Raw genomic sequence first — 14,191 nt, 5'->3', positions numbered from 1 at the left:
GGATCTATGTACTATTTTCCAGAGTAGTTGTACTAATCTACAGTCCTACCAACAGCACATGAGTATACTTTTATCCCCACAACCTCATCAGCATTTATTATTATTTATGTTCTTGATATCTGCCATTCTGACAGGAGTGAGATGAAATCTCAGAGTACTTTTGATTTTCATTTCCTGATTGCTAGAGATGTTGAACATTTTTCATATATTTGTTGGCCATTTGTGCTTCTTCTTTTGAAAATTTTCTGTTTAATACTTTTGCCCATTTCTTTTTTTTTATTTATACAAATAGTATATTTATTATGTACTATTTTTTGTTTCAAAATGGCAATACTTTGCCATTTTGCTTTTTTTTTTCTCTTTTTTTCTATTGTAAACAAATGGGATATGTGGTTTCTCTGTTTGTACATGGCGTAAAGACATACCATTTGTGTAATCATAAATTTACATAGGGCAATGTTGTTTGATTCATTCTGTTATTTTTTCCCTTCCCTCCCACCCGTCCCACCCCTCTTTTCCCTCTACACAGTTCTTCCTTCCTCCATTCTTGCCCCACTCCCTAAACCTAACTCTAACCCTAACACTAACCACTCCCATGCCCCATTATGTGTCATCATCCACTTATTAGCGATATCATTCATCCTTTGGTTTTTTTGAGATTGGCTTATGTCACTTAGCATGATATTCTCCAGTTTCATCCATTTCCCTCAAATGCCATAATTTTATCATTCTTTATGGCTGAGTAATATTCCATTGTATATATATATACCACAGTTTCTTTATCCATTCATCAATTGAAGGACATCTAGGTTGGTTCCACAATCTGCCTATTGTGAACTGAGCAGCTATGAACATTGATGTGGCTGTATCTCTGTAATATGCTGATTGTAAGTCCTTTGGGTATAGGCCAAGGAGTGGGATAGCTAGATCAAATGGTGGTTCCATTCCAAGTTTTCTAAGGAATCTCCACACTGCTTTCCAGAGTGGCTGCACTAAATTGCAGCCCTACCAGCAATGTATGAGTGTACCTTTCTCCCCACATCCTTCCCAACACCTGTTGTTGCTTGTATTCTTGATAATCGCCATTCTAATTGGGGTGAGGTGGAATCTTAGGGTGGTTTTGATTTGCATTTCTCTTATTACTAGAGATGTTGAACATTTTTCCATATGTTTGTTCATTGCTTGTAGATCTTCTTCTGTGAAGTGTCTATTCATTTCCTTAGCCCATTAGTCGATTGGATTATTTGCATTCTTGGTGTAGAGTTTTTTGAGTTCTTTATAGATTCTGGAGATTAGTGCTCTATCTGAAGTATGATTGGCAAAGATTTTCTCCCACTCTGTAGGCTCTTTCTTCGCATTGCTGATAGTTTCCTTTGCTGAGAGAAAGCTTTTTAGTTTGAATCTATCCCAGTTATTAATTCTTGCTTTTATTTCTTGTGCTATGGGAGTCCTGTTGAGGAAGTCTGGTCCTAAGCCGACATGTTGAAGCTCTGGACCAACTTTTTCTTCTATAAGATGCAAGGTCTCTGGTCCGATTCTGGGATCATTAATCCATTTTGAGTTTAGTTTCGTGCACGGTGAGAGATCTGGGTTTAGTTTCATTCTGTGGCATATGGATTTCCAATTCTCCCAGCACCATTTGTTGAAGAGGCTATCTTTTCTCCATTGCATATTTTTGGCCCCTTTGTCTAGTATGAGAAAATTGTATTTATTTGGGTTTGTATCCGTGTCCTCTATTCTGTACCATTGATCCAACTTTCTATTTTGGTACCAATACCATGCCATTTTGTTACTATTGCTTTGTAGTAGAGTTGAAGATATGGTATTGCGATAACCCCTGCTTCACTCTTTCTGCCAAGGATTGCTTTAGCTATTCTGGGTTTTTTATTCTTCCAGATGAATTTCATAATTGCTTGCTCTATTTCTGTAAGGTACATCATTGGGATTTTAATTGGAATTGCATTGAATCTGTATAGAACTTTTGGTAGTATAGCCATTTTGACAATATTAATTCTTCCTATCCAAGAACACGGGAGATCTTTCCATCTTCTAAGGTTTTCTTTAATTTCTTTCTTTAGTGTTCTGTAGTTCTCATTGTAGAGGTCTTTCACCACTTTTGTGAGATTGATTCCCAAGTATTTTATTTTTTTCGATGCTATTGTGAATGGGGTAGTTTTCCTAACTTTTCTTTCCAAAGATTCATCACTTATGTATAAAAATGCCTTAGATTTATGTGCATTGATCATATATCCCACTACATTACTGAATTCACTAATGAGATCTAAAAGTTTTCTGGTGGAATTTCCTGGTTCCTCTAAGTATACAATCATATCATCAGCAAATAGGGATAGTTTGAGTTCTTCTTTTCTTATTCATATCCCTTTAATTTCTTTGGTCTGTCTAATTGCTCTGGCTAGAGTTTCAAGGACGATATTGAAAAGAAGTGGTGAAAGAGGGCATCCCTGCCTTGTTCCAGTTTTTAGGGGGAATGCTTTCAGTTTTTCACCATTTAGAATGATATTAGCCATGGGCTTAGCATAGATGGCCTTTACAATGTTAAGGAATGTTCCCACTATCCCTATTTTTTCTAGTGTTTTGAGCATGAAGGGGTGCTGTATTTTATCAAATGCTTTCTCTGCATCTATTGAAATAATCATGTGATTCTTGACTTTAAGTCTATTGATATGGTGAATGACATTTATTGATTTCCTGATGTTGAACCAACCTTGCATCCCTGGGATGAAACCCACTTGATCATGGTGCACTATCTTTTTAATATGTTTTTGTATGCGATTTGCTAAAATTTTGTTGAGAATTTTTGCATCAATGTTCATTAAGGATATTGGTCTGAAATTTTCTTTCCTCGATGTGTCTCTGTCTGGTTTAGGTATCAGGGTGATATTGGCTTCATAGAATGAGTTTAGGAGGGTTCCCTCCTCTTCTATTTTATGGAATACTTTGAGAAGTATTGGAATAAGCTCTTCTTTAAAAGTTTTCTAGAACTCAGCTGAGAACCCATCTGGTCCTGGACTTTTCTTTGTTGGTATGCTTTTCATGACTTCTTCTATTTCATTACTTGAAATTAGTGATTTAAATTGTGTATGTCCTCCTCGTTCAGTTTAGGCAATTCATATGTCTCTAGAAACCTGTTGATGTCTTCGAAATTTTCTATTTTGTTGGAGTATAGATTTTTAAAAGAGCTTCTAATTATGTTTTGTATTTCAATCGTGTCTGTTGTGATATTTCCTTATTCATTCCGAATTTTAGTGATTTGGGTTTTCTCTCGTCTTCTCTTTGTTAGTGTGGCTAAAGGTTTATCAATTTTGTTTATTTTTTCGAAGAACCAACTATTTATTTTGTCAATTTTTTTGTATTGCTTCTTTTGTTTCAATTTCGTTGATTTCAGCTCTGAGTTTAACTATTTCCTGTCTTCTACTACTTTTGGTGTTGCTCTGTTCTTCTTTTCTAGGGCTTTGAGCTGTAGTGTTAGGTCATTTATTTTTTGAGTTTTACTTCTTTTATTAAATGCGCTCCATGAAATAAATCTTCCTCTAAGTACTGCTTTCATAGTGTCCCAGAGATTTTGATATGATGTTTCTTTGTTCTCATTTACCTCTAAGAATTTTTTAATTTCCTTCCTAATATCTTCTGTTATCCATTCATCATATAATAGCATATTGTTTAATCTCCAGGTGTTGGAGTAGTTTCTGTTTTTTACTCTTTCATTTATTTCTAACTTCAGTCCATTATGATCTGATAGAATACAAGGTAGTGTCTCTATCTTCTTGTATTTGCTGACATTACCTTTGTGGCATAATATATGGTCTATTTTAGAGAAGGATCCATGTGCTGCTGAGAAGAAAGTGTATTCACTCTTCGTTGGATGGTATATTCTATAAATGTCTGTTAAGTCTAAATTATTGATTGTGTTATTGAGATCTATGGTTTCTTTGTTCAATTTTTGTTTGGAAGATCAGTCCAGTGGTGAAAGAGGTGTGTTAAAATCACCTAGTATTATTGTGTTATGGTCTATTTGGTTTCTAAAATTGAGAAGGATTTGTTTGACATACATGGATGAGCCACTGTTTGGGGCATAGATGTTTATGATTGTTATATCTTGCTGATTTATGCTTCCCTTAAGCAGTATGAAATGTCCTTCTTTATCCCTTCTGACTAACATTGGCTTGAAGTCCACATTATCTGAAATGAGTATGGATACTCCAGCTTTTTTGCTGAGTCCATGTGCTTGGTATGTTTTTCCCCATCCTTTCACCTTTAGTCTATGGGTATCTCTTTCTATTAGGTGAGTCTCTTGCAGGCAACATATTGTTGGATCTTTCTTTTTAATCCAATCCGCCAGTCTATGTCTTTTGATTGAGGAATTCAGCCATTAACATTCAGGGTTATTATTGAGATATGATTTGTATTCCCGGTCATTTGGTTCATATTTAAAATTTTATTTATTTATTTATTTAGTTTTTGACACAACTCAGTTCCTCCTTTATTTGACAGTTCCTTTAGGATAATTCCTCCCTTTGCTGATTTGCTTCTTTGTTTTTTATTTCTTCCTCATGGAATATTTTGCTGAGAATATTCTGTAATGCTGGCTTTCTTTTTGTAAATTCTTTTAGCTTTTGTTTATCATGGAATGATTTTATTTCATTGTCAAATTTGAAAGTAAGTTTTGCTGGGTATAAGATTCTTGGTTGGCATCCATTTTCTTTCAGAGATTGAAAAATGTTGGTCCAGGCCCTTCTAGCTTTTAGGGTCTAGATTGAAAAATCTGCTGATATCCGTATTGTTTTCCCCCTGAATGTAATTTGGTTCTTTTCTCTCACAGCCTTTAAAATTCTGTCTTTATTTTGTATGTTAGGTATTTTCATTATAATGTGCCTTGGTGTGGGTCTGTTGTAATTTTGTGTATTTCGAGTCCTATAAGCCTCTTGACTTGATTTTCCATTTCATTCTTCAGATTTGGGAAATTTTCTGATATTATTTCATTGAATAGATTGTTCATTCCTTTGGTTTGTTTCTCTAAGCCTTCCTCAATCCCAATAATTCTCAAATTTGGCCTTTTCATGATATCCCATAGTTCTTGAAGAATCTGTTCGTGATTTCTTACCATCTTCTCTGTTTGTTCAACTTTGTTTTCGAGGTTAAATATTTTGTCTTCAATATCTGAAGTTCTGTCTTCCAGGTGTTCTATCCTATTGGTTATGCTTTCTATGGAGTTCTTAATTTGGTTTATTGTTTCCTTCATTTCAAGGATTTCTGTTTGTTTTTTTTTCAATATCTCTAACTCTTTATTGAAATGATCTTTTGCTTCCTGTATTTGCTCTTTTAACTGTCGATTGGTATGATCATTCAATGCCTGCATTTGCTCTTTCATCTCATCATTTGCTTCCCTGATCATTTTAATTATGTACATTCTGAACTCCCTTTCTGTCATTTCTTCTGCCATGCTGTCGTTGGATTTTATTGATGTAACATCTAGATTTGTTTGGGGCATTTTCTTCCCTTTTTTTCTCATATTGTTCATTAATCAGTGGGTCACTATGATATTGCAGATTTCCTCTATCAACTTATAATGTCCCTGAAGATTGCTAGTATATCCCCTCTTATCCTTCAGTAGCCTGAAGTCTTGGAGGAAGTTGGTAATGTGGAGCTCCACGAAGAAGCTGCCTCTCTAGGGGTGGTGACCCTCAGGTGGGGTATATTCCCTGCTAGTGGGCAGAGGTGCCTCCACTTGTTGACCAATGGTCATCCAACGGGGAACTAGGCTGTGGGCTGAGGCAAGGCCTGTTTGTGCCTGTGTCTCTGGTTTTACCGTCCCTGTGGGCAAACCTCCCCCGGCAGGGAAGACTCACCCAGTGGAGAGGTCTTGCTGGTCAGTTCCCGTCCTAGAGGTTCCCCTCAATCTACAACTACCGCCTGGGCTGGGCTGTCTTCCTCTGCAACGTTCCAAGGGGCCTGGACCTACCTCCTGGGCCTGGGAGCCTCACCCTTCACAGGCGAGTCTCCTTAAGCTGCCTCTCCTCAGAGAATCTGCCCGCAGTCCTGGAAACTTCGCTTCGCCCCTAGGCGTGTCTCTGTGCAGCTCTTCCACCAAGAAGTCGCCTAGGTCCTGGGACCCTGCTCTGCACCTAATCACCTAGCTATGCGGCCCCTCCTATGAGCCGCCACCTGGAGCCGTGTACAATAGCTCCAAGACCCAGAGACCTGCCACACACCTCCTCCTCTGGACAGCCGCCCGGTGTTCCGATGCAGTCACTAGGAGTCCAAGCAACTCACTTTGCGTCTCCTCCTCCCGCCAACCTTCCGTAGTCCTAGGCAGTCACTCCGAGTCCAAGTGACCCACCCTGTTCCTCCTCCTCCTCCTCGGGGTAGCTCCCCGGGTGTTCAGGAGTGGTGTCTCCGAGACCAAGTGACCCACCGCGCTCCTCCTCCAGGCAGGCCACCGGTGTTCAGGAGTGGTCGCTTTGAGTCCAAACAACTCACCACTCGCCTCCTCCTCTGGCAACCGCCTGTGGCTCTGATGCAGTCACTCCTAGACCAAGCGACCCTCCGCACTGCTCCTCTTCCTCCGGGCAACCCCCCGGTGTTCAGAAGCGGTCGTTCCGGGTGTAAATAGCTCGCCACGCAGCTCCTCCCCAGGCAGCCCCCCGGAGCCCCAGTGGCTGCTCAAGTCCAAGCGCTGTGCTGAGCCGCCTCCTCTACGATGATCCCAGTTGTCCATGTTTACCGCTCCAGTGGGGGGAAGGGCGTCTCGGCGAGCAACTCCACTTCACAAATTCCCTGCGTTCCGGGGCTACCGCCCCATCCGGGTCGCCTCCCCAACGGGAGAGACTCACCCGGTGGCTTTGAGTTGGTCCCAAGTCTCTCACTATCTCCTCTTTTGAATCTTGCATCCTGGAGCAACATGAAATGCAGCCGCCCTCTAGTCCGCCATCTTGCAAACCACTTTTGTCCGTTTCTTAATTAGGTTATTTGTTTTCATGGTGTTCTTTATATATTCTAGATATTTATCTCCTGTCAGAAAAGTAACTGAAGAAGATTTTCTCCCATTCTGTAGGCTCTCTCTTCACACTCTTAATTCCTTTGCTCTGGAGCTTTTAATTTAATGCTATTCCACTTACTGATTCTTGATTTTATTTCTTGTGCTTTCAGGGTCATATTAAGAAACAGATGCCTGCACCAATATGTTCGAGTGTTGATCCTACATTTGCTTCTAGCACTTTCAGTGTTTCTGGTCTAATTCCTAATTCTTTGATTCATTGGAAGTTAATTTTTGTGCAGGGTGATAGATAGGAACCTAGATTCATTCATCTGCATATGGATATGCAGTTTTCCCAGAACTATTTGTTAAAAGGGCTATCTTTTGTCCAATACATATTTTTGGCCTCTTCAGCCATACATTTAAAAAATACAACCAAGTGGGATTTATTCCATTCATGCAAGACTGATTCAATATTTAAAAATATACCAATATAATCCACTAAATCAACAGACTAAAGAAGAAAAATCACATGATCTTACCAAATAATACAGAAAAAGCATTTGACAAAGTCTAACTCCTATTCATAATAAAAAACTTTTGGGCATTAAGAATTTCCTCATCTTTATAAAGAATATCTACAAAACCAACAGTATCATCATACTTGTTGAGAAACTGAACACTTTCCCCATAGATCAAGAACAAGATCAGATAGCCTCTTTCACCATTTCAATTCCAACATAGTACCAGAGGTCCTACCTAGCAATAAAACAAGAAAAGGAAATACAGATTGGGTTGGAAGAAATAAAACTTTGTTCATACACGACATGATTGTTGATGCAAAAAATCTCAAAGAACCAACAACAACAAAAAAAAAAAAACCTGGAACTAATAGGGAGTATTCCAAGGCCTTAGGACACATGGTTAACATACAAAAATCCCTTCTTTTTACACATTACCAGCATTGAACGATAGAATTTGAATCTTTTTAAAAAATACCTTTTATTTTTTATTAATTTTTTTATTTGTAGATGGATACAATACCTTTATTTTTATTTTCATGTGGTGCTAAGGATTGAACCCAGTGCCTCACACATGCCAGGCCAATGCTCTACCATTGAGCCAAAACCCCAGCTCCCCCCAAAATACCTTTTATAATAGCACACAAAAGGAAATCCTTAAAGAATAAGTCTATCAAAATATGTAGAGAGTCTATACACAGTAAACAATTAAATTCTGAAAGAAAGACTATTTAAATCAGTGGGGAGATACTTCAACAATACACTGGAGATGTTCATGATGTTCAAACACTGGGAGAACTGGGAAAGAGGATTGGAGATAGGCTAACCTAGGAATACTAAATTATAGTTAGGAACAAGCAAGATCTAGCATGCTATTGCACAAATGACTATAGACAACAATAATGTACTGTGTATTTCAAAAAATCAGGAGAAAGGATTTTGAATGTTTTCATATCTATCTCTTGAAACATAATGTTTCAAGAGATGTATATGTTTACCCTGATTTGAATATTACAAAATGTATACACATATTACAATATCACACGCCACCCCATAAATATGTAAAATGTTACATTACAATGTATCATTTGAAAATAAACTTAAATTTAGAAAACTAAAATGTCTATTGTTTCCAAACTGACTCAATGAAATCTCAATCAAAATCTCAACAAGTTATATTACAGATACTTGCAAACTGGTTCTAAAGTTTATATGAACAGGCAAAAGAACTAGAATAGCCAACAATACAATATTAGAAAAATAACAACCGTGTTGGAGGACTCACATTACCTGATTTCAAGACTTATTATAATACTGCAATACTTTATTCTGCAATGGAACAGAATAAAGATTCCAGAAATAGGCCTATACCAATATAGCTAACCAATCTTTGACAAAGGACAAAAAGTGATTTAATGCAGAATTGCTATGCTTTCAACAAATAATGTTGGAAAAACTGAACATCTACATGCAAAAAAGAAAAATGAATTTAGATATAACCTTGAATCTTAACAAAAATTAACACAAATGGACCACAGATCTAAGTGTAAAACACAAATCTATAAAATTAGAAAATAACATAGGAAAAAAATGAAGATAACCTTGGGGTTATCAAGGTTTTTTTAGACACAGATTCAAAGGCACAATCATGAAAGAAAGAACTGAGGGTGGGGGTAGAGTGTGTAGCCCAATGGTAGAGCACTTCCTAACATACCCAGAGCCTTGAGTTCAATCTCCAGCACCAAAAAGAGAAAGAAGGAAGAAATAACTGATAAGCTGTGCTTCATTAAAATTAAATTTTTTTACTGTGGAGAAGACACAGCTAAGAAAATAAAAATATAAACCAAAACTTGAAAAAATATTTACAAACATGTAAAAGAATGTTATATAAAACACACAAAGAACCCGAAACACAGCAATAAAAAAAATTGTATTTTTAAATGGGCAAAAAATCTGAATAGAAACTTTACCAAAGATATACAGATGACAAATCAGTATGTGAAAAGATGCTCAACAGCATGTCATTATGGGACTGAAAATTTTTAAAACACAATTTTCACCACCTATATATTAGAATGGTGGAATTTCAAAGCACTGACTCCCACCAAATGCTGGCAAGGAGCCAGCAGGAAAGGAGTAACAAGGATCGTCATCCATTGCTAGTAGGAGTACAAACTGGTACAGTCACTTTGAAAAATGACTTAGCAGTTTTTTAAAAAATTGCACATGCACTAACGATCCAGAAATTGCACCCCTTGGCAATTACCCAAATGAGTTAAAAATTTATATGCACATGAAAAGATCTACACATTTATTTATAGTGGATTTATTCATAAATGCCAAAAGTTAGAAGCAATTGAGATATCCTTCAGTACATTATTGGATTAATAAACTGGTACATCTGGAGAAAAGAATATTATTCAGCCCCAAAAATACATGTGCTATCTAAACGTGACAACAGGTAGAGGAAACATATGTGCATATTATAACACTAACTGAAAGAAGTCAATATTAAGACTGTATATTAGATGATTCCAACTACATGACATATGAGAAATGCAAAATCATGGAGACATTTGAAACACCAGTGTTTACTAAGGATTATAGTGCAAGGAGGATTTTGTGTGATATAATGGAAGATACATATCACCACACATTTGTTCAAATCTGTACAATTTACAACACCAAGGATGAACCCTAATGTAAACTATGGATTTGGGGTGATAAGAATGTGTTACTGTACATTCATTAGTCAAAACAAATGGATCAATCTGGGGGATGATACTGATAACAGGGGAAACTATGCACATGTGGGGGCTGGGAGCATGTGAAAAATTCTATACCTTCTGCTCAATTTTGCTATGAACTTAAACAGCTCTAAAAATAAGTTTTTTAAAAATAAAAAATGAAGTGTTTATTTTTTTTAAATAAAATGTATTATCTTTTATGTTAGTCGGCTTTTTCACTGCTATAATCAAAAAGACCTGATAAGAACTATTTTAGAGGAGGAAAAGATTGTTTGTTTGGGACTCACAGTTTCAGAGGTGTCATCCATAGAAGGCCATCTCCATTGCTGGGACCAAGGTGAGGCAGAACATCATGGCATAGGAGTGTGGAGAAGGGAAGTATCTCAGGAGATGACAATCAAGAAGCAGAGACCTGGGCTGGGTAGATAGCTCAGCTGGTAGAGTGCTTGCGTTGCAAGCACAAGGCCCTAAGTCAATCCCCAGTACCACAAAAAAAAATAAAGAAGCAGAGACCTGGCATGGTGGCACAGGCCTGTAATCCCAGTGGCTCAGGAGGCTGAGGCAGGAGGATCACAAGTTCAAAGTCAGCCTCGGCAAAAGTAAGGCACTAAGCAATTCAGTGAGACCCTGTCTCTAAATAAAATACAAAATAGGACTGGGGATGTGGCTCAGTGGTCGAGTGCCCCTAAATTCAATCCCCGTATGCAAAAAGAAAAAAAAAATCAGAAGAAGAAGCAGAGAGAGCCTGACTGCCCCTCACCATGGACAAAATATAAACCCAAAAGCACGACCCCAGTGAGCTACCTCCTCTAGTCACACTCTACCTTCCTACAGTTACCACCCAGTTAATCCCTATCCATGGATTAATGTGCTGATTAGATGAAGGTACTCATAACCCCATCATTTCACTTTCCTACATTGTCTAACACATGAGCTTTTGGGTGATACCTCATATCTAAAGTATACATCTTTGTTAGAAAAAACTGTTTCATTCCATTGGGTTCCTAACCAGTCTGTCAGATAACTGGAGTCTCTAAACTATAAACTTATTTGGAAAAAAATTTACGAAAATAGTTCATTTGCATTCACCATATCTACGATGAGATACCTGCTTGTCCTTGTTGACACTATCATCTGTGAATTTCCTTTTCTCTGCAAAGTTTAAGAAGTTTATAGCAGTGGTGGTCCTGCTCCCCTCATACTATTTTAGGTATCTGTTTTAAAAGCCAATGTTCATAGACATTTCATCTTGGGAGTAGATACTTTCTGCCCTGTGCCATGGAGACTACTACCACTGCCACTTGCTTTGAAATTGCTTAAGTCTTCCAAGAAAGGTTTGTCCCTTATCTACACAATTCTTTCCACTGAGAGATTCGCTTCAGCAGATTGCCAAACTGAAACTGCTTTTGATGCTTCCAAATACAAGCTCCTAGGGTCTACTGAGGTCTAAACTCCCCCACACGCTTCTCAAGACATATCTTTCTGCTCTTTGCAACATTTCCAATAATGAGGAGCTTTTCACTGGGTTCCATCTTTTCCTGTAGACATAGGAAATGCTTCTAGTGTTTCTCTCTCTGCTCATCTTCTACAGCAAAGGAGGCTCAAATGAGTTTCTAATAATTTAACATACACTTGAAATTGATTCCTTTCCTTTTCTAAAAATCAGCACCATTTTCTGAAATTAAATGCCTGCCTTTCTTTTACTTTCTCATTCCATTCTAGTTGGGATTTATTTTCCTATGATATTCAATTAAACTTCATCTTTAAGATGTTCCATTATAAGAAAATTGAGATAGGTAACTTAAGGAATTGAAAATTGATGATTTCCTCACTCAATATATTTTCATTCTAGACTTGTAATTAGAAAAGTTGGAAAACATTCTACCAGACTCTTTTGCAGCATTAAATTCTTATGCAAATTCAATTCCCCCACTTCAATGAACTCTTGCAAGACTGGAAAAATAAACATAAGGCAGAGATCATTTTCTATGATTATAAGCTGGTGCTATTACTCTTTAAGAAAATATCCTACATCCCATGTCATTATACAATATTTACATATAGTTCTAACTCTTTTAAAAAATGCATTTTTTTTTTACTAATTCTATAGTGTCTTTCAATTTAACCTGGAGAATTGAAGAGAGTGGAAATTTACATTGAAAGTTATCCTAAGAGTTGTAATGAAGTGGAAGAGTGGCAATTAGAAAGAGATTAAGTCTTAAAAGAGCAGCTGGACTTAAAAAAACCCTTGGTGTTAGTGAATTCAGGTATATGGAATCCTTCATTTCATTGTGTAGTAAAACTTAAGACAAAAATAAATCAGTGTTCAACAGAATTTTGATACTGAACAAAAGACCAGTATATGATACTGAAAAGATCAGTATATGATATTGAAGAAAAGACCAGTCAGCACCAATCCACAGCTGACTGTGTTTCCAGAACTAATCTTCCTGTTGTCTCTATTACTAGCACTTTGAGTAGAAATCTTTCTGCTCCAGTGAGAATTCCTACACTGACTAAGCACACTATGTGGCCCATTGCTTTATTCAGTGTGGCAGCATCTGCCTAGAAAATGGCACATTTAACCATTATTTCCCTGACATGGGCTTATCTTTATGTGTGTGTGTTTACCCCACCCCCTCAACCTAGCTGATCTTTTGCAAATGTTTTGGTAAATGTGGCAAAAAGAAATAAAAATGTATTTAAGGGGTTTCATGGTAAGCAGGTGTTTAAAAAACAACAACAAAGCAAAATGAAAGAATGTGTTCATGGATAAGGAGGTTTTCACATGCTAGAAAAGTAATAAAAATAAAGTCTGAACCAGCACCTGATGGATACAAAGATTTTCTTCTCTGATATAAGCCACTTTCTCTTCTAAGTCATCAGTGCTTTTCTCCAATTTAGTTACTGACCTCTATATGGCAAAAGTTTTCTGCATCCTTATCACATCTTCAGCAAAGCAACTGGCTTCTTTCAGTTGAGTCTTCTGAATTTCCATTTTTTCTTCGTCCTTTCGGACTTGACTTTTAATGACTTTCATGCCTCTTTCACTTTCATCTGCTGCCTTCTTAGCTTCCTTAAACTTCTGCAAAGCAATTGCCAGACACTCCTGGGCACAATCCAAATCTTCCTCAACCAGCTGGGGGAGTCTATTCAGAGAAGCTACATTGGCTTCAGCACTGATTTTATCGGCCAGCTCCAGCTTCTCCCGGGCTTTAAGAACCTGAGAATATTTGTCCATTTCATCTTCTGTGTCCTTGAGTTTCTTTTGTAAAGACACCAGCTCATTTTCCAGCTGATTGCTCCTGTCCTCCACTGCCTTATTGACCTCCACCTGCTCTGCCAGATCCAAGATGTTTCTCTTGTTGCTGCAGCAACTACATCCTCTTGACTGTGTCCATGGTGGTGGCAAAGGACCCTTGGGCTGCAAGGGAAGCAGCAAGGCAAAGGCACCATGGGGTGGCCAAGCCAAAGTGAAAACCTATTAGCTAATGTTTCTTAATGTTCTGGTAGTACTTTTGCTTGTAGGTTTTTGTGTTTTATTTTTTAAAATATTTTTAATAGCTTTTTCCTTTTATTTTTGCTTTTTTGTGGCTATTTGCAATATATTTAAATTTTGAAATCATCAAAATAAAAAATGTGTAAGGCATATCTTTTCTAAAATTTTCATAAATATACTGTTTCACAATATTTTTATTTTAAAAAATTCTTAATATAAGGTGCAGAAATTCCATTTCTGTGTATATATGCAAAAGAACTTAAGACAGGAGTCAATTATTTATATGCCAATGTTCACAGCATCATCATTCACAATAACCAAAAGAAAAAGACAACCCATGTATCATATAATACAAATTTATTATGTATTTTTATATATGTGTACCTATATACAACTTTTTAAATCCTTCCATTGACAACTTCTAATTAGA

The sequence above is a fragment of the Sciurus carolinensis genome, chromosome 4, assembly GCF_902686445.1.
Source record: "Sciurus carolinensis chromosome 4, mSciCar1.2, whole genome shotgun sequence".
NCBI lineage: Eukaryota > Metazoa > Chordata > Mammalia > Rodentia > Sciuridae > Sciurus > Sciurus carolinensis.
This window is presented reverse-complemented; position numbering follows the sequence as displayed.